At 40.0% G+C, this 27,760-nt stretch overlaps 1 long non-coding RNA gene across 1 annotated transcript in view; it reads right to left on the reverse strand.

Annotated features, from left to right (window-relative positions):
- Window positions 1-27,760, reverse strand: part of LOC102546938 (uncharacterized) — a 52,470-nt gene that overhangs the window by 18,554 nt on the left and 6,156 nt on the right. The window contains exons 3-5 of the long non-coding RNA XR_591376.4: window positions 22,652-22,900; window positions 11,914-12,093; window positions 9,990-10,245 (exon numbers count right to left, since the gene is read on the reverse strand). This is a non-coding gene — a long non-coding RNA (uncharacterized LOC102546938). The remainder of the gene's footprint in view (window positions 1-9,989; window positions 10,246-11,913; window positions 12,094-22,651; window positions 22,901-27,760) is intronic.

A 27,760-nucleotide genomic window follows, 5' to 3' on the forward strand; every position in this document is an offset into this window, starting at 1 on the left:
CATAACGTATCCTTGTCTTCTTTTCTTTTTTATCTTTCTCACTGCTGTTTTATTTCTTTCTTGTCTCCCTTTTCATGTTACTTTTACTCTCTTGTCACCTTGCCTTCTGCTTTCTGTCACTGTTTCTCACATAGACAGGCAGGCACACACGTATGTGTACACACACACACACACACACACACACACACACAGAGAGACACACACACACACAGAGTAAGACGCACACAGTAAGAAAGCAGGATCTAATTGCTAGAACTGCAGAAGGTCACTTCCACTGTGAGGCAGCCCTTCTTCATAGCCTTCTTCTGAGACCTGACACATGGAAAATTTTAACTTGATTTGTACAGGGAGAATAATGCCCGCGTTAATCTAAGCTGCTTGGAAGGTCATTTAAAAACCATTCCAGGTTGTTTTACTCCCACGGCTAGTGTTCTTCAGGCACTTCTCATAAATGCTAATGAATTATTCACCTTGATAGTGTAGACAAACACAGACTGCTGATGTTATTTGGAAATCATTCAAATTGACTAATTAGCCATTTCCTTTAGATTTTATTTAACAAAGAAAAAGGGTCTGAGATATTTGGTGAATCATACATCATTATGTTCCTAAAAAACATATTAATTTGTGGAAGGGCTAACTTAATTTAGCCCTCAGGTAGTTTACAATGTTTAAAAATTATGCACAATCTTTCTACATTCCCAGAAGAATGTCACTAAACAATGAACAAAATTATCTAATTGAAGGTGTCGCTCTTCAGTTTTGAGGATTGGATAGAAATTCTTTGCTACTGCAAAGAAATCAGAAACAGTGATAACTTGAACCAGCCCCTTCTCAAATATCTTTAAATGTATGTATCCGTTCATGACCAGTTACTGTATGGTAGACACATTGTTGTGCATGCTGTGGAGAACTGACAGAAAAGATGCTCTAGTGGGAATGTTTTATCTAGCTAGAGAAGAGCAATTGTTAAGTTAGATAAATAACTAGATCAATAAAATCTAGGTAGGTGATAGATTAATATAGGATGTATGGATAGATAGATAGATAGATAGATAGATAGATAGATAGATAGATAGGTAGGTAGGTAGGTAGATAGATAGATAGATAGATAGATAGATAGATAGATAGATAGATAGATAGATAGGGGACATGATATAAATTGGTGATAAGGAGATTAAATGAATTTTTAATTATTATACATGCTAGATAGAAAGTAACTGTGTACCTTGAAGTATTTGGGAGGGTCGCTTTAGATAGAAAGACAGGAAAACCCTTTAGAGAAGATAATACTGATGTTTGAAGTTTCCAAGAAGTTGGATAAATGAGGTGCAAGAGCTCTGAGACCAAGCTCACTGGGCTGAGATTCTGTGTGCACCTAGTCTAGCTGGTAAACATGTGACAGAAAAGACAATGCAGTCAGGGAGAAGTAACTAGTTTGTGCCTTTGCTTTGTCTGTCTTTAGAGCCAATAACATGAGATTTACATTCTAGTAGCTGAATTAGTGACAATTCTCAGTGACAAATAAGACCAGCATTAGTTTGTGAAATTCTGACCAATTTTCTCTTCTTTGCATTAATTTGTTCTGACCCCAATCCTCTTATTCAGGTCATATACATAAGTCTCCAGGATACTAATGAAGACAGTGCTAAGAGACTAAAGAAGTCATGTTCTCAGTTATTTGATTCAGTAAACAACAAAGAATAACTAAATTAATGCAGAGAAAACCCACTCTTTGATTTACTTGTGCGTTACCTGAGAGGTAATGCAATCCTCTGAGATGGGTAGATAGAATATTTGCACCTACTTATCAAGAAATGAGCAAGGGATGCTGAGATGATCACTGTTGTCTTTGGTGCTGTGGTCACTTGGCACTTTTTTTTCCTTACTGCTTCCTTAGGAGGTGAGAGCCTGCCCAGTTCAAGTCTGCCCCATATTAGCTTTTTCTGGTACACTGAGTGACTTCTCCTAAGAGAATGGAAACAAACAACTAGGCACCTCAGATAGACTATCAAAGAAAGACCATAGAAACAATCTTAAGTGTAATTGGCTGGACCAATGAATTTACTGGGGTTATTTACAGTGTACAGGTAAGATATTACTTATAGGCATATGGATGATCCCAAAATAGCCCCAAAGCAAATTATGGATCCTTGGATCCTTGGAACTCCTTGTACATCATTCAGTCATGTTCACCTGATAGACTTCTCTCCACTGTTGTTGTTGTTTTTATTATTGTTATTATTATTATTATTATTATTATTATTATTATTATACTATTTTGTAACTTGGGGGAAGAGATTTGTGAATCTTTGTAAGTTTTGAGAGCTTCCTTAGCCTTATACCTTGTACTAGCTTCATTGGCTTCATGAAATTTCCTCTTTTCTTTCCTTTTCTTTTCTTTCCTCTTCTTTCTTTTTCTCTTCTCTACTCTCCTCTTCTTTTCTTTTGTTTTCTCTTCTTCATGAAGGAACTATTCCACTTTGGGAGAAATAGCAACCCAATGTGGAATCACAGATGTTCCTGTTTGGTTTCTGTTGTTGCTCTTGTTTGTTTTGTTTTGTTTTGTTTTGTTTTGTTTTGTTTTGTCAACTTGATCCAAGCCAGTGCTGTATTAGAAGAAACATCAGCTATGAAAACTCCCCCTTCTGACTCATCTGTAGGCAAGTCTATAGGGCATTTTCTTGATTAACCATTGATATGCAAGGGCCCATCCCAATGGAGAAAGTATCACTTTCTGAAAGTGACCCTGGGCAGTGTAAGAAAGCAAGCTGAGTAAGCAACATTTCTCCATGGTCTTTGCTTCAGTTTTTAGCCCCCGGTTCCTGCCTTGACTTCCTGCCTTGGCCTTCTTTCATGATTAGTTATAGGCTGAAGATGAAATAAGCCCTTCCCTTCTCAGGTAGCTTTTGATTAGAATGTCTTATCATAGCAATATAAAGCAAATGAGGATATTGGTCAACCATGAGATTACAGCAAATGGACTTAGTGGGAGACAAAGTTCAAGAGACATTTTGGAGTCATATGAAACCATTCTCACAGGGCATGCTTGAAAGCAATGTTGGATAATGCATTAAGGATTTGATTTTAAGTAATATCCCCAAATCCCAGAGATTAAATCGATATTGGGAATAGGAATATAGCTCTTTTGCCTCCCTCTTTTCTCTCCTGGTGACTCCTCTTTCTCTTCATTATTTTTCTACTGAAGTCTAAGTACAGGTTATAATTAAATATTGGGATCATGAGGAAAAGTATATCTGGGTCAAATTGTCCAATCTAAAGGTCTAGTTCCCCAGGGCCACTTGTCTCTGTTTTACTAGAAATGGGATTCTCAGCACCTTTCTTTACACTTCTTTCCCACAAGTCACTGCTTCTGTCACATTGTCACTCAGTACTCTCCATCTAATTACTGGGACAGCTGTTTGTTTCTCATATCATATCACACTACTGAATATTGGTATGACCTCTTAAAATATCACATACTGATGGTTATGTATGAATAAGAGATTTATGAAGGTAGCTGAATCATCAATGAAGGTGGGTAGGTCACAGTGTGCTGTGGTCCACTTAAAAAAGAACTGTTAGTCTCTGTTTTCAAATGCTTTAGTGTTTAGCGATGCTAGGAAGTGTCTTTCCCTTCCGTATAGTTTCATCCATAGAGCTGGTGAAGATATTCTTCTCTCCTGCTTTTACACCTGTCTCCAGTCTTCCTTTTTTCTTAATTTCATGGGCAGGATTGTTTCTCTATTTCCTTTCTTCACACCAAATCCAATAGAGAGTTTTTTATAAATGCCAGTGTTAAATTCACCCCTATCAGGAAGAAGACCAACACACCATAAATTGGGACTAAATTAAAACAAAGTTTCTTCTGGGTGCACCATAGCTGGCCAGTGGCTGTACCTTGGTGACAGTAAGTTTCTTATTAGTGACCACCTCTAAACTAACTCTCTCTCTCTCTCTCTCTCTCTCTCTCTCTCTCTCTCTCTCTCCATTTATCTATCTCTATATCTATATCTATCTAGAGAAAGATAGATATAGACATAGATAGATGATAGATAGATGATAGATAGATGATAGAGAGAGTGAAAGACGTAGGCATAGACGTAGACGTAGACATAGACATAGACATAGATATAGATATAATCTTTCTCAGACGCATCATGATCCAAGGAGAAAAGCCTGTGTGTGAATAAGAATGTGTCTACCTACAGAGTCATGTCTGTCTTTGGGTGGTTCAGTGGAAAGGAAATCCTAGAAAAAAAAGTGTATGTAACCTGAATAGCCAGATACTATGGTATTCCATTCATTAATGATATCTGCTTTTTAATGTGGGACTCTCACAGACAACTTGGAGAGGAGACTGCTGTCACTCTCTTCCCACTCTTCTATGGTTCCGAAGAGGGTTTCTATGAGGTGACTCTAAGGAATTCTTACACTAGTCTTCCTTGAAAACAGAAATGGGGTTCTCATGGTAAATGAAATTGTTTAAATAAGATTTCAAGGTCTGAGAGTAAGATCAAGGCTAGTGTGGATCCCTAGATTAGCTTTAACGATATTGTATTATGATACAGAATTTATGGGGAAAAGAACAGAAAAATCAAGACCCGTAACTTCACGGAGAAGTTCCAGCTGTGAAATGCCACAGCTCCAGCAAGTTCCTTTCCTATAAGTAAAGAAAGTGGTATATACTCTACTTAAACTTGACCTCGTGCTTTCTGCTGAGTGCGAAGTCTCTGATGCAAGGTGGACAGAAGGATAGCTTAGAGATCCTTTTGTTCTTTTTCTTCAAGATTTGAATCTTCTACTTGTATATATTTCTCTACGACAATTACTAGATACAGATGTACTTACAATTATATGTGTGTATTTAAAAACATACACTGTATCTACATTATGATACAGATGTATACATGTATATGCACATACATACAGACACTGCATACACTGTCTTCATTTTGTAGCACAAGTTACATGTATAAAATACAGCTACAGATCTTATGCTGTGGAAGTGGAAGAAGGTATCTCACAGAAGCTGGAAGAAGAAAATAGAACCTTCTTTGGCCTACACCTTTCCCCTTGTGCCAGCACTTCGCAAATGTCTTGTAAAGAACCAAAGCAGAGAACTTGTGCAGATATGTATGCAGAGGAAATAATCTGCAAAGATTTCATAAATAATTACATACTGCAGTCATCAAAATGTACACCTATAACTTCTTTGAAATCCCATTCAACTCTAACAAAACCAGGAAGGGCCATTGGTTTTTAGAATGGCTCATCTCTCTCTCTCTCTCTCTCTCTCTCTCTCTCTCTCTCTCTCTCTCTCACACACACACACACACACACACACACACACACACACACACACACACACCTTTCTTTGCCTCACTATGTTAGCCATACTACAGTTTATGATGTGTGATCTCCTTGAGGCCAGCATATTGTTAGCCTTTGTGTCTAAGAATATGGGACAGTTCCAGGATCAGAGTCATGTGTGACAAAGGCACACACCTGTCTCACACTGTGTACCAAGACTATAAAATGAAAGATGCCAGGCTAATCTCTATAGCAAAGAAAACAAAGTTTTACTTTAGGGTTCTGATAGTGTGTTATTTCTCCTCTTCAAACTCAGTTTGATAACTGACGAGATATCAAATTAAATATAATGTTCTTCATTTATTTGATAAATTAAAATTATTTTTTCACAGTGCTTAAAATTGTAGGTGCTTCATTGACATAACTAAGATGTTTGAAAGATTGGGATCTTAGACCTGTCAAATAATTAGTATTAAAATCATTGAAATTTTTTTATTATTTTAATATGTTTCAAATTAGAAATTAAAGAGAAAATGTGGCTATGAAGAAGTAACGAGATTAAAACAATCTTGTAATCAAAATTGCAGCTTCTTTATTCTGCCATCTATATTAAGTAATGGAGAAAATGTGAAGATAATTATAAGAACAAGAGGTTTAATAGATTCTAAAATCACAGGGTTGAAAATTGTCTCCCAAGATCCCCTCTTGTGAGTAATTTGAATGAAAGATGGTTCAGACTTGCTTTTGAATAAAGAAGATGCAAAACAATCAAATTTCTGGCCATTTGGAAAAGGAGTCTGGGCAAGCCACTTGGTCATGGTTACCACCAGATTTTTACTGTGCTTGGAAAGTCTTTGTTGCATTCATTTAAGAATTTTGTAATACCATGAAAGAATTTGGCAAGAGAGCAACCATGTGTCAGGTTAAGCAGGGTTGTTAGTGTTTTGCTTAAGGAAACAGTGTTCTGTGGTGTGTTGTTATACATGCTAAGAGCTTCCATTTAGGGAATCAGAATGTGCTTTACTGACTACAGCATTCTGTTGACTGCTCTCTCTTCAGCAACCAACAGGCAAGTACTTCTTGAGCACTTTAGAAGGAATCACAAAGAGTTTCTGAAATCTAAGCAGGGATGGGCTGGTTTTGTTTCTTTTACTGCTTTTCTGATCCTATGCCATGGAAAGAAAGAGGGAGGGAGACAGAGAGAGAGACAGAGAGACAGAGAGAGAGACAGAGAGACAGACAAAGAAAGAGACAAAGAAAGAGTGAGAGAAAGAGACAGACAGAGAAAGAGAGAAAGAAAGAAAGGAAGAAAGGAAGGAAGGAAGGAAGGAAGGAAGGAAGGGAGGGAGGGAGGAAGGGAGGAAGGGAGGGAGAAAGGAAGAAAGGAAAAAAGGAAGAAAGGAAGAAATCTGTAAGTTCAGAAGACTACAGAAAAATATCATTTTGTTTTCTGCAAATGTGAAAGAAGACTTATTCTAAGAGCTGACACTTTAGAATCCATGTTTCCTTGCAAAGTCGAAGAAGCTTTCAGGCAGACTTGTCACAAGTATAAGATGTAGACAAAATTCTAGAGAAGATTTAAACTCAGGCTTGATTAATTTAGAGAGCAGCTCTTAGTCAAGTTGGGCATATACTATTAAGAGTTATATATATATATATATGTATATATATATATATATATGTATATATATATATATATATATATATATATATATATATATTGAGATTTATTGAGAAAGATGAGTTTATTTATGTGTATCTCAGTCTCCAAAGTAAATCTTTCCTTAAATTTATATGCTTAATTAACTTCTTATCATTTGAGTTATTAAGACATTTGAGTTATGATTTTTGTTTAAAAATATTAATTTATGTTAATTTTTGTATCACCCATAACATATCTGTGTGCATGTGCGTGAGTGTGGTTGAATGCACATGTGCATGCATGCACACACACACACACACACACACACACACACAACCTTTGATGTATTTTGGAAGCATGGGCAAGTACCATTACTAGTGTGAACACTCAAATAGTGATACTATATATAAGAGAGACTGTTTCTTCAATGTCAGATCCAAGTGTGTATGTTTGAGCACAGAGAGATGAATCTTGCAGGCAGTGAAGCTGGAAGGGTAGATCTAGCTAGAAGTCCTTCCACATCAGATATGAAGATAGAGGATTTGGAGTTTACCCTGCTGGGTTCAGGCTTGTTTTGGTCCAGGATTTATTTCCTCACCCTGCCCACACTCCTCCCTTTTGGCATGGTAATTGTGTGTCATTGTATGGGTGAAGTAGTAGATTACTTTGATTTTGCAGTAGTTCTAATTAAGAGATTTCCTGAAATCTCAGAAAAGATTTTCCTTTAAAATGGTGTTTCAACAGTAAAAGACTATGGGGACTTTCAAAGTTCAAGTTAATATGTTCTGCATTATGCTATGACCATAATCCTATTGGGCTGGGGAGTAGAAGGTGGTGGCTTGAATGAGAAGAGCGCCCCATTGGTTCATAGGTTTCAATACTTGGTCTCCATTTGATAATGGTTGGAAGGGTCAAGAGGTGTGGCCTTGCTAGAGAATGTATGTCTCTGGGGTCAGGCTTTGAACTTGAAGGTTTGAGTCAAGATGTAACCTTTTAGTTGTTCCTGATGTCAAGCCTTTGCTTTTGGCTCATGAAATCTAACCCTCGGAAACCATGAGCTCAGTCAAATATAGCTTACTTCCTTTAGTTTGGATAATGCATTAGTTCTTGTCTTCTATAGAAAATAAGCTTTCAAAGGACAGGAACCCCACACATACTTTCACTCACCTTTATACATGTGCACAGCAGCTGGTAAGGGACTGACATACAAGTCAATGACTGAATTAAATCAATGCTATAGTTGAATTTGCACAGTGGGAAGGGGGGAAAACGCAAATGACAATTTGCCTAATTTATCTATTATCTCAGAATATAGAACTGGAGCCACTTTATAAACTGCAGAGCAATTTAAATGTCATTATGGCTTCTTTAGTGAAAATAATGAAAGGAAGGATCTAACTATATGCCATGCATTGCTCTCTAAATGAGGGGGATGATGATGATGATGGAGCCATGCCACATGGAACTGACATCACCGCCCGGGACTTCACCCCGGAAGCTGCCCACATAGGACCAACTATGCAGTAAGGCCTGGGGAACTTCACATTGTGAAGCTATTGCTAATGTCTTGATTTCGATGTAGCACACACAGAAGATATTGGCACAGACAGCACAATGACCAGGATTATAAACCAGCCCTTAATTTGCACTTACTCTGTGACAGATACTGTACTGAGAGTTGAACATGTATTAACTCGATCAACTTTCTGTCTAATAAAAGAAGTAATAGCTTCTATTGTCAAAAACTTAAAATTAAAAGATGTTTGATTGTTAATGACTTCCACGTTGATATGTATAGAATCATATTGTTACGTATAAAATGGAATTAATTTCTAAAACTACATTCTCAGAGGTGTAATTTTAGTAGGCTGCATAGTCTTCACATATTGTCTTAATCACTTGTTGCATTAAATTCCTGACAATAGCAATTCCAAGGGGAAGAGTTTATCTTGAATCACAGTTCAAGGGTATGGCCCATTATGGGAGGGAAGTTCCACAGTGACTGGAACGTGAGGTCATTGGTAAGATGGCATCCACCATCAGGGATCAAGGTGATGAATGCCAATGTCCCATTTTCTCCTTTATCTCATGCCCAGGAGTTCAGCTTGTCAGATGATGGGTCTTCTTACCTCAGTTTACCCCGGAGCCTCATCAAGTCCACATTAGCTCTCACAGGTGCACCCAGAGGTTTTTTTTTTGTAGGTGATTCTGGATCTTGCCATGTTGATAAGCACTATCACACACACACGCGCACACACACACACACGCGCGCGCGCGCGCACACACACACACACACACACACACACACACACACACAGCTTTGTGATGAGTATCTTTGGCCTTGTATTTTCTATACTTTCTGAGTTCTGGGGTTTTTTTCTTTTCTTTTCTTTCTTTCTTTTTTTTTTAATTTTTTATTTCTTTTTGTCTACCTCGATGTTTCCTTTCTTTGTCTCCCTAGATAGGATGTGTTTTTGTAAGCTCCTCTATTTGGAAGTAATTTTGTCTTAAGGCTGTCATTAATAGCTTTTCAGTTTAGGTATATGAAGGTTATCTGTATTTGTTCAGGGGTTGGCCAATGCCAGTCCTTACCTTAACTTTTGCTTATTAACAAATTAATGGCTACAATTTCTATATGTTATTGCTTTTTTACTCAATGAACATTTCCATTGGTTATTTTTGAAGTTACCAGTGAAATACATAACCACTATTACAAAAGTAATCCTCATCTTGATCTGTGAGCATATTTTATTATATTTATTATTATTAATACTAATCTACTGATGGCATTTATATATCAAATATAGTGCTACATATGTTAATATAAAGATCATTATATTTTTTGAATAAATGTCTATTTTCAACTCCTCTCTCCTTTTCACAGTGGAGGAGCTGATATAATAAGGAATTTACTAGGGACAGTAAATTAAACTAGTTAACAGCTCAAGCTGAATCTGAGTCTAGTGCCTTTCCGTTCAGGAAAGCCTGAATCTTAAACCAGATTAGATCGATTGCATACAAATGTTTTATTTACCTGGCTGTTGTAGTGACACATTCCATTTCTCGCACAGAGTTATGAAGTGCGTAAGATGAGTCTCTGTCCTCATTACCCAAAATAGGATGCTGATGGGAGACAAGCAAATCAGGATGCTCAAGTGCAATCACCGTTATGATAGCAGAGATGTAAAATGCTCGCCAGTCTCCAAACTGCTCCAACTTGGGCACCATGGTAGCCTTTGCAGATGGAGGGGGTGTTTGGGTAGGTGCCTGAAAGGTGACGCCATCAGTAGCTAGAAAATGCAAAGAGGTGATTACAACTAGAGATACAGTTTGTTGTTTTGATGAGGACAAAATTAAAATTAGTTTCTGAGGTAAAAGGGAGGATGAGAGATGACACTCTATACTGTACTCATGGATCAATGAACACTTAAATCTACCCGAAGTCTTACTTTTAATAATAAGTTGCATTATACAACTTATACTATACATGTATAGAGGTGCTGTGGGTTTGTATTTTATATTTGTCCATCAGTTTTAATGCATTATGCTTAGAGTGGAAATCTGCTATCTTAACTTCCAGAATGATTCAGTGTGTTACAAAGGCAATTCAAAGAGGGAAGACCTGAATTCTACCGGCTGAGTCACTGGGAATTGTGAGAGGCTTGGTGGAGTCTGAATGCCCATTAAGTTACGAGTATGTTACCGAATGTTTTTGAGGGGTAGTCTCTAAAAAAGCCATTGGAATATAAATGTAAGCTTTATGACGGGATAGAAACCATACAACTAGAACAAAAAACATGTATTAACCAAAAATAATGGTCGGGTACAATTTACATGACTACTAAAATATTATTCTGGTTTCCATTAAGCTGAAAAGTGAAATGGATATCTCGTAAAGAGGCAAATGGAGTTGAGCCCAGTTACATTGGTTTTTTTTTTAGAAGTACAAATCTTTTTTTTTCCATTTTTCTACCATCAAAATTGGAGAACCAGTTCTAAAATCTATGATATTAAACACTCTGGTTAAAAGTCTTTGTACCACGCATGTTATATAGCAGAAAAAATGATCAATATAGTACAAATAGAACTTAAGTTATATCAACAATTTATAAATAACGTGATTTAACAGGGATAGAAATGGCAGAGCCTAACAGTTTTAGAGATTCTAAGGCAGTAAAGGTAATGGGTAGAGAGACATCGCTCCCTTCCAGATATAGAAATATAATTTGGCTTTTAACTAAGGTTATAGATACAAGTCATGAAAGCTTTACCAGAGAAGTGATATAAGCAGTAAGGAAATGCATACCTTATCATAATGAAAACCATAAGTATTACATCTATATTATAGCCTACCAAAACCCAAACCCAACCCACTCCCCATTCCTTAAGAAACAATAAGAGAATTCTTGCATCAAGGATGGGGTTGGAAGTGCACAATTACACTCATATCTAAAGGAGTTTTAAAATGGTGCATTAGATGAGAAATTTTTCTGAGAGATAGCATAAGGATTTGTGGAAGATTTACAACTTTTTTTCTTCGAATATTAATACGTGCCCTTGGGGAGGGGTGCTTTAAGTAAAATAAAATTTGTTTTACTGAGAGTGCACCAGGCACAAGAAAGTTACTAAATCAAAAGTGGAGAGGTGATTAAAATCATGGGCTCTGGCTTTAAGCACCCTGGGGTCCCCACTCTGCCATTTGCCAGGGAGCGCTTTTCACTCCCATCTCGGTTTTCTCCTGTGCAGAGACAGAAGAGAAATAAGTAGCTCTTGGGTGGCTGCCAAAATGAGAACCAGTGTGAATGTACAGATGTTGGTTCGGGGGCTCCTGTAGATGCTACCAGAATAGATCTGGTAAGGAAGACAGCAGCAATGGGTATATAATAAGGCTGATTGTGTAAGAAGAGTGTCTCATGTACGTGAACACATCCAATCACGTCTTCTCTTAAGATACTTACTTAGTATTACTCTTTGGAAGTAATTATGTGCCAGAAGTTGACATCCTAAGAGAAAAACAGAGGAGCTGCTTGGGGACAGACCAGGAACCCCAGAGAGAAGTGACTCACGGTCACACTGCTGTAACTGAGTCTCGGGATGCCAAGTCTACGATGTCTCCTTTCTTCCTTTTTTTTTGGTTTCTGAAAGACAGTGGCCATTCAGCTGGTTCTCAATCCTTCTCCTCCAGAAGCAGTTTCTTAAAATCACCTCCAGGGTTTTCTTATCTGTTGGTTTTCCTACAAACCTGCTGTCCACTGATTTGTAGTCACAGTGACACTCCCAACCTCCAAGTGGAATAAAACCTCACCACTCACTCCCATTCCTTACTCCCTGAACTCATACCGCTGAACTCATCCCTTGCACTCCAGGTCCCTACATCCCGGGATCCATTTCCCAGTTATGTGAGTAATTAGTACCTCACTTTCACACAGACAGTTTAATTCTACCTTAAACACTTCACTCCTGCCTTCTTTTCCTATATTATTGAATTCTAAATCCACTCTTCCTTCACTTAGGTTCCCAAACCAGCAATCATCCTTGATTCGAATTTCATTTCCTCATGATGTACAACATTGACCAACACAGTTCTATTCACTGTACCCAAATAGGACCATAGCCTCTTTTATCACTTTGACTTACCTCCCACCACAGGACAGGGACCTGGGCCACCACCTTCTCTATTTGGGATTGTTACCAGAGTATCTGAGTGGTTTCCTATCTTCTTTCTGTCCCCCATGGCCATCTACTCTGAATTAGCACCGTCAGTTGTGCTTCTCAGGCTTACCTTCACCCGGATAGTCTTCATGTCCTCTCTGCCTCCTGACTGCCGGGATTCTACGGGTGTATCAAGACACCTGGACCTAAGTATCTTTTAGAAATTAAGTGGTAGTTCCCAAGGGTGGGAGTGGGGATACAGGAAAGATGGTCTGGTGGTTGAGGGAGTGCTCAATGTGTACACAGAAGAATTTGAGTTTAGCTCAGTAGCCACATAAAAAAACATACTTTGTTTCTAGTGTGCCTAACTCCAGCACTGTGAGAGGTGCAGACTGGATAATCTTTGAGACTGGCTGGCAAACAGCCTAGCTCGGGTTTAGCAAGAGACCTTGTCTCAAGAGAACAAGGTGTAGGGAGATAGAGCAGGACACCCAACATCCTGCTCTGCCCTCTGACTGCACAAATGCACACACTCCTACACAGATGTACACCCTTACATAGGTGTACATCCATCATATGCTCACATATGACATTCACGGATGTACATGAACATTCATCAATACTTACTAATAAATGCAGCTTTTAGAGGACATCATGAGATTTGCAGTCAAATGGATAGAACTAGAAAATATCCTAACTCAGGTAACTCAGACCCCAAAGGACATGCATGGTATGTACTCATGAATAAATGGATATTAGCCAGAAAATGTACAGACTACCCAGGATACAATCCACAGAACTCAAGAAGGTTAACTAGCCAAAGGGCCCAAGTGAGGATGCCTCTACTCCACTTGAGAGGGAGAAGAAAGCAATCACTGGGGGATTGGGGACTGGGGCTGGGTGGGAAAGGGGACATGGGCGTTGGGGAGAGGGGAACATGATCAGGTACTGGGGAAAGGAACAGGACTGAAGCCCATGAGGACCAGCAGAAAGAATGGAAACAAGCAACCTCAGGAGGTAGGAGGTGTGGGGGGAACCCTCTAGAATATACCAGAGACCTGGGAGGTAAGAGATTCACAGGACTCAAAGGAACGGACCTTAGATGAAATGCTTGATAGTACGGAGAGGAGGAACTTGTAGAGTTCACCACCAGTAGAAAGACAGGGCATCAAGTAGAGAGATAGAATTGATATCCAACAGTCAAAAACTCTGACCCAGAATTGTTCCTGTCGGAAAGAACTGAAGGGACAAAAATGCAGAAACGACAGAGAGAGGAGGTCCAGTAACAGGTCGAAATTGGGATCTAGCTCAGGGGGAGGCTCCAAGGCCTGACAGTAATACTGATGCTATGGTGTGTTCACAAACAGGGGTCTAGCAGGGGTCTGAAAGGTCCAACAAGCAGCTGAAAGAGTCAGATGCCGAGACTTCCATCCAACCAATGGACAGAAGCTGCTGACCCCTGCGGCTGAGTTAGGGGAAAGCTGGAAGAAGCTGAGGAGGAGGGTGACCTATAGAAAGACCAGCAGTCCCAACTAACCTGGACCCCTGAGATTGCTTAGACACTGGATCACCAGTCAGGCAGCATACACTAGCCCATATGAGGCTCACAACACATATACAGCAGAGGACTGCCGGGTCTAGGTTCAGTCAGAGAAGATGCACCTAACCCTCAAGACACTTGAGGCCCCAGGGAGTAGGGAGGAGTGGTGGGGCTGTGGTAGGGACATCCTCTTGGGACTCCGTAAGTGGGGAGGTCTGACATTTGAAACAATCAGAGGGTGGACTGTGAGAGGATGAAGAAAGAAAGCAAGATTAAAGAATTAAAAAAAAAACATTAAAAAGTCAGTTTAAGGGTTGGCGAGATAGCTCAGCCTATAAAATGCTTGCTTGGGATACAAGCACAAGGGTGCAAGTTTGGATCTCCAACATCCATGTAAAAAGCTAGATATAGTAGTGCACACCTATAAAACCGGCGCTGACGACACACAGAAAAAGATCGCTTTGCTGGCTAGCCGGTCTCCTCAAATCACCAAGCTCCAGTTTCAGTGAGTGTCTTAATTAGGAGTTTATTACTATGAAGGGACCATGACCAAGACAACTCTTATAAAGGACAACATCTCGTTGGGGATGACTTACAGTTTCAGAGGTTCAGTTCATTATCATCATGGCAGGAAGCATGGCAGCATCCAGGCAGACCCGGTGCTGAAGAAGGAGCTGAGAGTTCTACATCTTGAGCTGAAGGCAGCCAGGAAAAGACTGTCTCCCACAGGCAGCTTGGGGGGGTCTTTTTGGTACTGGGTGGAGCTTTAACATAGGAGCTTCAAAGCCCACCCCTGCAGTGACACACATCCTCCAACAAGGCCACATCTACTCCAACATTGCCACAAGTCCTAATAGGGTCACTCCCTCAGCCAAGCATAATTAATCCACCACAAGGAGAAACTCTGTCTCAAAAAAACAAGAGGGAGAGGGATTTGGAAAGACACATTTGTCATCCCCTGACCTCCACAAATACACATGCACACAACAAATTAGACGAATCCACTCCTCTGTTCAAACCATGGCAACATTTCCAATGTTACTCAGGATCAAATGGAGCCACATTTTCCTGCTCCCCACTGCTCCCACTCCCGGTGCACCCTTTAAGTTACTGTTTACCAGTCACATGGGCCTTCTTCATGGCTCACTCTACCTCTGCTTAGCCCCTCTGACTGTATCTTTAGCCCTTCATGATCTGACACTGTGCTCATATCAACCAGGCTTGCCTGTCACTTCATTCTAGTCAAGGCTACTCCGATTTTTCATCATCCTCCGGGATCATGCCTCGCAGGTCACTCAGATGTGTCCTTGTCATTTTCTTCCCCTGTTATCTTGAGGCATTGTGCTTTACAGAACTGTAGGTTGAATACTAATCATCTCGTTAGGCCCACTGCTCTGGTCTTCATGCATAGAGGTGTGCCTTCACTCACGGTGCAGAAAAATAAATATTTACCTCATGATAAATGTCTGCAAGATTGAAGGATGGTATGAGCAGTCAGTTTTCATCCAGGCTTCGGTTCAAATCTCTGGCACCAACGTTAAGTCGGACAGCAAGAACTGTGCTTCAAAAGGCTCCAATACACACCTGACTCAACTGGGGTGTCTTATGATTTATACATATCTCCTCCCTTTGACTCATTTACCCCATGAAGCCATATTTTTTTTCAGCGAATGGGAGGCTTTAGGCTCATTTTGGGGGCAGAAAATTTTCCTAAAGGGCTGGTATATTTTTCTTCAAAATGTATCCATATTATTTGAAGGATAGAAAGCAACTCATCACTTCATTAAAAAAGAATTTTTGGCTGGGCCTGGTGTGGTTGGTCTGTAAGTCCAGCTACTTGACAGATAAGAGAAGAATTGCTCAATGCTCACCTGTGATATAAAGGCCAGCGTTGACAACTTGGTCAAAGTAGTGAACCCCTGAACCGAATATGTGAAGCTCTTGGTTCAGTGAGACAACAGAGCAGTAATAATGACAACAACGGGAAGGGTTTTGGAGTTCAGGGATTTTATTCCATCCTTCCTGTGCTGCCCCATGCTTTCCAGGAAGTGTCTAGGTTTAAGTCTTGCTAAACAAAGTTAACTGTAGATGCTTTCATAGGAAAACAGCTATGACAAGAGCAACATTGGCAGCTACTACTCAACCAATGTGTGCAGTCTCTGGAGGCAGAAGGCTTCTCAGCCCAGCTTCGCACTGTGACATTTACTCATTCATAAAGTGGATAGGTGAAGGCAATCAGATCAAGAATTAAAGTGCTTCAGAGAAAATCCAATTCAAGACAGCCACAAGACGAGGGAAAGGAACAGAACCAAAGCCTCCAGAACTCCAATTTATGAAGCAGTTCTGCTTGTCTCATCCTTTATTCCAACAAGTATTATAGACCAGGTTATCTTGTACAAAACCAAGTCTGTTTCCAGATTCCCTGGCTGGGATCCTCTGCCAACCTGGATGAACTCTGTCTTGTTTCCTTTCTCTCTTTCTTCTCTGACATCTCTCTCAATCCTTTCATATCTAATGTGTCTAATTGCATTTTTAAGGTGTATTATTCAGGCCTTCTCTGGAATCCATGCCACTACATTCTGCTTGTGTGTGTGTGTGTGTGTGTGTGTGTGTGTGTGTGTGTGTGTGTGTGTGTGTGTTATTTATGCAAATGGGTAGATTCAAGTGTTTTGTTTCCCTCAATTAAGTTGTAGTTTGAAAACAAAGGAAGGGTTTATTTAATGTGTCCTTTTTAAAAATATTGATCATAATCAATATCCATCCCCCACCTGGGCAATTGGGTGACTCTACCTCAATGATTTTGATGGCAAAGAAGCTCTGGGCTTCAGAATAAGGAGCTGATGCACAGTTTGTTTGGTTGTTTGTTGTCATGTTTTTGTTTTGTGTTTTTTTCCCTTTGGCCAAATATGCACATAGTGGAAAATAAGTATGCCCTCCCTAGGAAGTGACTTCAAGGATTGACAGAAGTAAGGCTCCAAAGATCAAGCTCTCACTGATGTTGGCTAGAAATTGAGTGACTAAGAACAACATTAGTGACAAGCTTAGATATGGCTTTCATTAAACAAGATAGGACAGATGAAGTGTTCCGGGGCTCATCTACCCTCTGTCCTGTAGACTAGAGAATGAGATCATCTATAAAATCAGACAGATCTCAATTTGACTTCTCCATTTGCTAAAAGTATGATATAAAGACATTTTGAAAATACTTACACAGTTTTATTCTCCTAATGGGACCATTAAGACCTGAGGTGCTATGATGATCTGGGGAGTCTATGGAAGAACCCCTGAAGAGTTAACAAACGCAGTCAGTGAATGCACTTCTGGGGCTGGTCATTCCTTAAACCACCAAGAAAGGATCCCATGGTTCCATCCGGAACCTTGACTCTTCAGTGCTGGCTGTAGAGAATGTAAGCTTGCCATTCGACTCTTCTTTCCCCTCCTTTGAACACAGGGCTTGACAGTGTTTCTCAGGCTACCTTGCATTCAGTATGATCAAGTAATTGTCATCTCTTTAGTGATAACAGACTTTGGAGGATAATCAGACCAAAGCTGCCTCACCAACTGACACCTAGAGGACTCTGTGAGAAAGGAGCAAACTTCCTTTTAATGTCCACTAAAGGATTGGGTTTATACTGCTGCAAAGTAGTCGATTGTATTTTAATGTATTCATCTTGTCCTTGTCCATAAAGCCCTAACGCGCTGTTTGTCTCTTTAGATACTATTAGGAAAGACGGCCCAATAACAGTGTTAAACCAATACCTCTTTATCTGCTTATCAGGTCTTCATTTTCTAACCAGGCACCTCCCCATACTATACACATTGCATGTATGCCTTAAAGTTACATATTGAGCAGTAGGGAAAGTAGCTTGTAGTGGTCACTCTATTAGGAGCAAGTGGGGGCAGCTGTTAGAAGAACTGTTGATTCTCAAGGTCATAGATAACATTTGTGTATGCATTTTCTATTTTAAATTGGCGTGACTGAACATGTACCATTCTACCCTACTTACTTTCTGGACTGTCATATCTGCTTGCCTTCCAGTGTAATTAACTCGAGACTTAGCATCCTTTTAAGATCTGACAACTTTATCTTACTTAACTCACTTTCCTTTTCTTTCTAATTAAGCATTTGGGATCTAAGTGATCTGAAGAATATTTTCCTCTCTAATATTCTAACTTTTATTATGTCAGCATATCTCTCATATCTCTTGAAGTTCTTTGTTTAATTTATTAATGTTCTTACCAATGCTTTGAAGATTTCCTTAACATGATGTTTACCCCTTTAGATACTATTAGCGAAGACAGTTCAATAACAGAGCTAAACTGATTCCCCATTATCTGATTATCCAGACTTCACATCCCAAACAGACACCTCCCCACATCATATTCACCCCGTGTTTTCTGTATTCAAATGTTAAGATCTACATATTCAGTCAATTTAAATTAATTTAGCTATCAAGATTTCAGAAGTCGCTACACCCAGCACGTTACCATGTACACTATCAAGACTCAGGATCAAATAGTCATGGAACAATTTTGCCTTTGGCTAATAGCATTTTTATGATTTCAGCCAAAAGTTTCTGGTTTGTCTAATCTGTTTTATTTTTGTGAAATCTAGGCTGTTTTCTCAAAATTAGAACCTCTCCTAGGGAAAGTCTGGATAAATTTTCTTCAATATAAGACTAAGAATTTAATATCGAGATGACCAGGAATACAGTCTGAGCCAAACAGTAGTGTAAGTCCAATAATAGCAATCAATCAATCAATCAATCAATCAATGAGTTTCATTAAATCAGCTCTGTTCTCTGCAGTGTTTAGTGTGAGAGGTCTAGTTATGTAAATCAGGCTTGCATAGTAAGATTCCTTGGGTTACAAGGCACAGAAGCACAACTCATGTTAGTTAGAGCACCAGAAGTGAATTGATTGAAGGACTCTGGGTTAGGTCAGAGAATGAAGGACATACTACTGCAAACACAGACATCAACAGTGAAGTAAAGTCTTAAAGTGCAATATGTTAAAGTCATGTTTCTCTTTCTTTCTGCCTCTTTAGGTGTCAGCTTCATTAAGTCTCCATTTCCTTGTTTTGAAAGGGTCATATGATTGTAGGACTATGGAGAAGTTTAAATCCTGTGACATCCTGAGAGCATCAGATAGCCGAGACCAGAGGAGGTTAAACCCAATGGAAATGATGCAGGTCTAGTAGGGTAGCTGGTAGAATCAAGACCAAGGAGGAGGCAGTATCTCAGTCCTACTAAGGGCAACAAACACAACAAATCAAAGGTAGCCAAACAGAAGAATTACCCAAGGGAGAATCAGTTTTTCTGTTCTCATTAGAATGTTGACTACGTTTAGGATAACCACTCAAATTTTGGGGAACAAACTGTTTTACTCAACCTACCAACTGAAATGATATTCCAACAGCAAAGACTCTCACAAGAACATCCTTTAAACATGTTCTTTAAACATGACTAGATTGTTAGGGAAATTGTTAGGGAAATGGCTCAGGTACGTACCCAGAACACCAAAATTTTAAAACCTGGGTATAATGGCGCTTCCTTGCAATCAGAACACTGGTGGATAAAAGCCAGACAAGTCCCTGGGTATGCTGGCTAACTGGCCGAGGCTCTTCTTATAAAACAATTATTTATTTAGCATATATAAGTGCTCTATCTGTGTGTACCCCTGCATATCAGAAGATGGTATCTGGTTCTATTATAGATGATTGTGAGCCACCATGTGGCTGCTGGGAATTGAATTCAGAACCTCTGGAAGAGAGTAGCCAGTACTCTTAACCTCTGAGCCATTTCTTCAGCCACCCAGCCTAGGTTCATTAGTAAGTTCCAGCCTAAAGAATCTGCAAGCTACTTAGCTCAGAAGACCTTGTCTCAAAAAAAAAAAAAATAAAACAAACAAACAAACAAAAAAACAAGGTCAACTACTTCTGTAGAACAACTGTTTTGGTACTGTCTCCTGGTTTTTACGTGCATGTGCTGATACATACATGGGTTCCTACTTGCAAGCACATCCACACACATAGAACACATGCAATGTTGGATCATATGTCTGTGGGCTGTGTGGCCTAATCAAATTAATACATAGAGTTCACCAACCAGAGAGTACACTATCAACTAAGACGTTCCATCCAAAGGCATGAAGCAAACAGGAAATCTTCCCTTCCTGCCCATTCTCCATTGGGGTAATTGTCGGTCTGGATGCTGGTTAGTCATCCTGAGGTATGGCTACCCAGTTAATTCTTTGTGAGGAGAGATGGGGTGAATATTTTAACTGGCAACCTCAATTTCCAACAGAAACGTCTAGCTACAGTTGGCAAGAATCCCTTCCTTCAAAGCATGAGGATGGGGCAATAAATTGAAGCCAACATAATAGCCACCAGACAGATCACGCTTTCAAAGAGTTTGCAAGCTATTTAGAGGAGCAAAGTCAACACGGTGATTCATAGACAGCTTATAATGATGCACCCCACATTGACACATTCCAAAAGTGCACAGTGGTGCGTTGAATAGAGTAGTCCAGAAAGCTGGTTATAATCACGGGCCGTTTCATAACAGAGCTATGACTCAAACTGAGCTGTGGAAGATTTAAACATAGGTAGAGATATTACATGAGGCTTGAGAGATGAGAGTAATGAGGTCAGAGTGAGCTTGCCACGTGACTGAGGGGAATTTACAGAGCAAATAGGAAGGGCCTATGGGTCATGCAGTCACCATGGAGACACTTAAGGAATCACATGTACAAACATCTTCCCAGAACGTCTCCTAAGCACAGAGCTCCCTACTTGTGCTTTGAAGAGACTTATTTTGTTAGAATTTTTGAGTGTTTACATGTATGTACCATATGAAGGTCCAAAGGCCATAGAGACCAGAAGACAGTTTCAGACTCCCTGAAAGTGGGGTTATAGTCAGTTATGAGTCACTATGTGGGTACTGGGAACGGAATACAAATCCTTTCCAAGAACAGAAAGTGCTCTTAACTTGCTTAACCTCCGAGTCATCTCTCCAGGCTCACAACATATTGAATCTATGCATAAAATTAATCTCCATCTCCTTTGATAGCTGAAACTTAGGTGAGTCTTAAAATTTCACTTTCTGTTTCACTAGGGTAATTTTTTGTTTTATTTATTTTCCAGGCTGGGATACTTCTGAATTCAATTTTGAATGGGCTCTGTCCTCTCAATTTCCATGTGTCCTGTCAAACATTCCCAGTAAAATCCCCTAGTTTTGGGGTCATAACTATCACTGCCTTTTACAGTGCACGTCTCCTTGGATTGTGGTCACTAGAATCAGTGAAAAAGTCCCCTTAAATTCATAAACTACTATAAGTTTCTGTTCAGCACTCATAAAAATATTCAGAACTCATATTACCTAGTTCTGAGACAACTTTCTCTATTTCTAACCATGGGATCTGATGATTAGAAAGTTTCCAGGGTTCTTGTTTTTTAAATTTTAAGAAACCCCAGTCTCTGGAGGTTTATTTAGTCTTCTGCTAGCACCTTTCATACGTAGTCCAAGATCACCTGTCTAAGGAGGTTTCTACCTACAGTGGGATGGGCCCTCCTGCATCAATTAAAACTCAACAACTCGGGCTGGAGAGATGGCTCAGCAGTTAAGAGCACTGACTGCTCTTCCAGAGGTCCTGAGTTCAATTCCCAGCAACCACATGGTGGCTCACAACCATCTGTAATGAGATCTGATGCCCACTTCTGGTGTGTCTGAAGACAGCTAGAGTGTACTCATCATCCATAAAATAAGTAAAAAAGTTTAAAAAAAAAGCTCAACAATGCCCTCGAGATGCCCACAAGCCAATCCAATCTCTATAGTTCCTCCACTGAGGCCTTCCTCTCTGGGAACTCTAGCTACAGCCAGTTAAAACTGACTATGGCAACTACCTTTTCCAACAACAACCTTCTCCATGACTTCCCAGTCTTCGCTTCATCCACCGACTCACCTTCAAACTCATCTTTCATGTGGCACATGAAGATATTTATCTAAAATCCATGTTCTCACCTCCTCCCTTTCCCCTTTAATATCTAGCAGAATTTTCCTATGCAACATATGCATCGTAACTTAATTCACCTTAGCACTAGATACAAAACGTCCCTCTGCTATCACCATCGCAGGAAAGAAAATGTCTTATTTATCTCCACAAATATATATAATTTTTATAATCTGAGCCCACAGAGTGGAGTACAGATAGCTGTAATACTTTTTCTCCATCAGAGATTTTCCTGACACTGTACACTCTGTCTGAACAGGTCTTTCTTTTCCCAACTCATTTATTCTGAGCTCTTCTTCAGACAGGACAGGTGTCACTTATCACAAGAGGTCCCTCCTACTCATCTCCTGGTTGAGTTGGGAACCTATATTAGCTTTATTAGTGAAGAAGTTAAAAGCTACTCTGAGTATTTCAAACAGGATGGCGTTTAATATCAGAAATATAATGGCTCATCTCTGCCAATGTTGTAATAGTCTTTATATTATAATACCAACCCATTGCCTGATTTTTCTTTCATTGTGATGTCCAAGTTGGATCAATACTAGGGACTTTACTCTGGGTGATAGTTACTCAGGTGCCCAAGCTGACATTGACTCCGCCCACTGAAACTTGCTGTCTCTCATATGATGCATCTCCAGAAAAGTAATTCTGGAGAATCTCAAGTGGCAAATCCTGGAAGTAATGCTTTTGTCTGATGCTTGCTTCATGGATCCATCTGGATGAGTGTACAATCTTCTATGTGCCTAGACAAAGAAAGGATAGGTATAGGACTTTAGTTCTTTCAAGGTAGAGATTGAAACTCAAGGAGCTGCAGGCATTTATTTCTCCATTGTTGCACAAGTAATACTTGGCAGAAATGAAGTTCCATTTGTGTTACTGTGAAATGTTTGCTGGCCCTCTTTGTGTCTTCTCCCTGGAGGGCCTATTGGAAGCAGAAGTTTGCTTGCAACAACTATGACAACCTTGTCTGAGCCAAGGAAGGTGAGGGGAAACGTGCTGCTCCCAAGAAGAGGATTTAGGGGTCCCCGTGTGGTTGCCTCGTAGTACCTTTCTATTTGCTGCCAGTGGGACAAGTTCCCAAAGAGAAATTACATTTTCATCCGAGAGTAAGGAGTGTATGGCATGTCAGGAAATCTCCAGGCAACAGTTGACATGAGCAAGATGTTACCTTCTCCTGTGTTAGTCAGTCAGGCTTCAGGGCTGTGGTTCTGTTAGTGTGACCATGAACTAAATGACAAAGTTAAATGCTGAAGAACACTGCCCCCTTCCCTCCAACACACACACACACACACACACACACACACACACACACACACACACACACACACACACACCAAAACATCAAGTATCCTGGAATCTGGGACACGGTAAGACATCTCAGACAAGCTTCACATGGTCTTGATGTGTTAATGATTTATATGAAGCACTTTCTGTTTGTATGGCTCTCTGCCCAGATCCTATTACTTAGGAGAGGAATGTAGGGGTGGTTGGTAGAGAAGACATTTGCTTCCGGTTCAAATAGTCAGAAGCCTGTCCTAGCACAGAAGGAAGTGTTAGTGCTGGAAGGCAGGGTCAGAGAGTTGAGAATCCCCTTGGAATTGCAGAAAAGGAAATTACTTCCCCAAAGCCACAGAAGATGCTAACATCATGATGAAGAGAAGAAATGGTATCCTTAACAGGGACCCATTGAAATGACAGTAATTATTCATCAAAAGTTTGCCTGCTTTATCCTTTCCCTTTATAACAGCACAAAACCAACTTTACTCTGCTTTCCAAATCCAGCCATGTTCAGCTTCCCCATCCCTTCTGCTCAAATCAATAGGAAAAAAATGAAGATAATCTACATTAATTTGGTTGCAGTTGTTTTAACATCCCCTGAAACCTTGAAGTACAGCAGTACTGGGCCAGCTGAAGAAAACCTTTCTGACAGGAAAGCAAGATTCAAAAAAAATGTTCCCCAGTTTGCTAGGCGTATAAGCCTAGGGCAAGTTTAATTAAACTCAATGGAGCATTTTAAAGTGAAGAAAAAATTAGGACAGCAAGAAAAACGTGTTGATTGTTTCCTAATTATGCTGTGGACTTTCTCTCTAATGCAACCCCTCCCTTCTCTCCCTAAATAAAACAACTGGCACATTAAGTTTGCACAGAGAAGACTATACCCCAATCACATGTCCTGTACCCCTTTCCTGCTGGGCTGCGTTTTTAGAGACTTTCCTAGTTTGAGGGTGTTTCATTTTGTTTCATAGAGTTATTTAAGCAAATACAAAGAAAAAGAAAAAGGAAAAGGAAAAGGAAAAGAAAATGCAGGCAACACATGAAGTTTCAACAGTTGTCAACCTTTTGTCGGGGGGGGGCGTGGATAAGTTATCCAATTTTCTCATCTCAGCATTCCTATAAGGCTCAGACATGTTAGATAGTGGGCTTTGTTCATAGTTTCATTTCGTACATAGAAGTCTGCTAATTAAGTGTGGACTAATAAAAGCAGTCATGGGAAGTCCACAAGAGATAGGGTTCTTAACCTCTTCACTATCAAGAACGTCCCTATTTCTTTTTGTCTATTTCAACTCCACAGTTCTTTGAAAGGTTTGAGGTATTACATCAGGGAAGGTGGTGAGAAGGAACTCAAAAATCAATTTAATTTAAGTTCATGTACACATAGACACATGACACAGAATTTTGGAAGACCCTGACAGGACCTATGTCAAGAGTGCATGTGCACAATAACACCGAGATAAACCACCCCCAGCTCAAGGATTCCAAGGAAGTCATGTCAGAATCTATTGTGTCTATTAAAGCCCACGTGACTTCTCTCAACTCTGTTTTTGCTTGATGGCCATTGGCATAAGTGGTGAATCACAAACACCTCTGGCTGGACATCTTGGAAAACCTCAGGGCATGTATTAGAATATCTAAAGAGCTATGCTGATTTGGATGAACATCCTTCAGTGATTCTGAACAGCTTATTGCTGACTAGACGATGCTGTTACTCTCCCTATACCAACTACCACAGACCATCAACAGAGCAGTGGAGGATGGCTGAAATAGGCTTCCCAGGCATTGCCAACTGACCTTCTCCTGTTTATGGCCAAATGAGATAACAAGGTATCCAACACGTAGACGGTAGCACCTTCTGCCATCAAGGAGAGTATGCGGGAGGGAGCAACACTGCTGCCCTGGCTTAGGAATGAATGTCCCTGGAAGTCATGTTTTGTAGGCTTCAACCCAGCCCATGAACTATTGAGAAGGGAGTGGGTTGTGAGTGCCTAACCTCTTCAGTGCATTAATCCATGGAGAGTTTTGGATCTTGATGCTATTATGGGGAAAAATTAAAAAGTGGGAGGTGAGGCATAGTTGGAAGAAGTGGGCCACTGGTAACATGTCCTAAAAGATTGTATCTTGTCCTTGGCTCACTTTCTTTGTGCATGTCTTCCGGCTGCTATGGGTAAACAGTTTTCTCAGTTCCCCTCCTTGTTTACACAGATCTTAAACCAATGGAGTCAGCTGAACATGGGCTAACCCAATGTGCCACAATACGATTTCCTTCCGTAAATTGATTTCATCACAGCAATGAATGTCGAATAACAAAAGCTGAGGGAAGAGAGTAATTCCTCATCTTTCGCAACAGGTTCTATCTGAATGGCCAACTCGCAAACCTTCCCTAAACTTCAGCATCCTCGCCTGTCACACACAGCTATCTGATGAAAAGAAGCCCATCATTTGTTTTCAGATATAAAGTTAGTTTAGTCTGTAAGAGTATTAGTTATTTTGGCTTTCACCAGTCTGATGGTTCAAATGAATAGTCTCTGACAAGGAAAAGCTAATTTCTTCAGCCTGCATCTGATTCCTGGAAAATTCTGTTTCTTCTTCTGCCTGCTTGTCCATCTTGCTCCTCAACTGACTCCATTTTATTTACTGATGGAGCTCCCCCGAGACCAAAGCACATTTTAAAAACTCCACTTTTTCTTCCCTTTGCTAGAAACTTATTCTCTACTTCCTGTAACTATATATCCATCTTTCAAAATCTCATCCACATTCCGTGTGTAGTTAAAAACCACTTTCCTCTCAGATTAGACTCTACTTGTGAGCAAAATGAGTCCCCCCACTCCTCCCTGCCTTCTTCTATCACCCTCACATATCAAATGCAGCTTGTGATGACTAACAGTTCAAGATGCTCACCTCTGTACTACAGTATTTGAGGCTGAATTACCATGTGTTGTGTGAGTGTCCACTGAGTTGTGAGGGGCAGTCTAATAGGGTACTGAGAGAAAGGATATAGTCTTTAACACACATAACAGATTCCAACATGACTTCCCTGGAACCCTCAAGTGGGGACAGTTTTATCTCTGTATTATTGTGAACATGCTATCCTGACAGATTCCTCCAGAGTCCTTCAAATTTCTATGTAGCATATTCATGTGCAAACAAAGTCAAATGAAATTAATTTTGAGTTTCTTCTTACTTTCTCTCATGCAGTATCCCCAAAGCTTTCAAAGTGCTGGAGTTTAGGTAGACAAAAGAAACAGGACTGTTGTCAGTGAAGAAGTACGGAAACCCCTATGTCTCATGGGCTTCCCAACCTTCTTCTGTTAGGCCATGCTTAATGAAAGCCTTTACTTCCTGAATCCAGCCACACCCATTAACCAGCTGTAACAACCAAAGTTTTCTTCGGATTTTGCAAAATACATTGTGGATAAAAAAATGCACCCTGGTTAGAATCAAGGATCTGTGCTTCTATTTTAGATTCTCTCCCTCTTTCTCTGTCTCTGTGTCTCTGTGTCTCTGTTTCTCTCTCTCTCTCTCTCTCTCTCTCTCTCTCTCTCTCTCCTTAGGACAGTACATGCTGGTACAAATATTTGCAGAAGGAATGAATTAATAAATTGCTGTTGAATAATTATTTGTATAATGAATGAATTTCTGTCAAATCATTACAATTCTGCTATCTGTTCTATTAGGTTTTGAGTTAAGGGAAGAGGCAAGCATTGTGGTGCCCAGCATAAAAAAGGATATGGGAGGCTGATATTTACCTAAAGTTCTTCTCAACCTTATACTCCACCTGAACTACACTCCACCTGAATTTCATGCCAAGGAATAAAAAGCTTAAATGTGTTCTGTGTTTTTCCTGTATGTCCCCACTAACTTGTCTCTTCTAGTTGTTCAAATAGTCAGAAAAGTTGGCCCGGTGAACACAGGTTTTTGTTTATGGTGCTGAGCAGGGCTGAGGAAGTAACAGCTGTGGCAGAGTGGAGGGACAGAGAGCAGAAGGCTGAGTCTTGGAATCAGAGATTGAGAAGAGAGTCCACATTTAAGGTATGCGTCCTGTGTCCCATGTCAAACCCTTCTGGCAGTATGCATTGAATGTGTAATACTGTGTCCTGAGCAGAGCCAGCAGGGAAATAGAAATGTGCTTCTCCTAGGAAGATCTAGAATTATTATACTTGAGAAAGGAGATTCACATGCCTCGGTGTAGGTTACACCTTTACAATATGATGAGCTATCCAAAAGAGACTTGGCTTAAGATGAGTAGACTTTTCTGACCATAAAATAATGTATTAGCCACCTGAAGAATATAGAGGCCTGAGTAAGAGAATAGTTGAACAACGCGT

The sequence above is a fragment of the Rattus norvegicus genome, chromosome 2, assembly GCF_036323735.1.
Source record: "Rattus norvegicus strain BN/NHsdMcwi chromosome 2, GRCr8, whole genome shotgun sequence".
Lineage (NCBI taxonomy): Eukaryota > Metazoa > Chordata > Mammalia > Rodentia > Muridae > Rattus > Rattus norvegicus.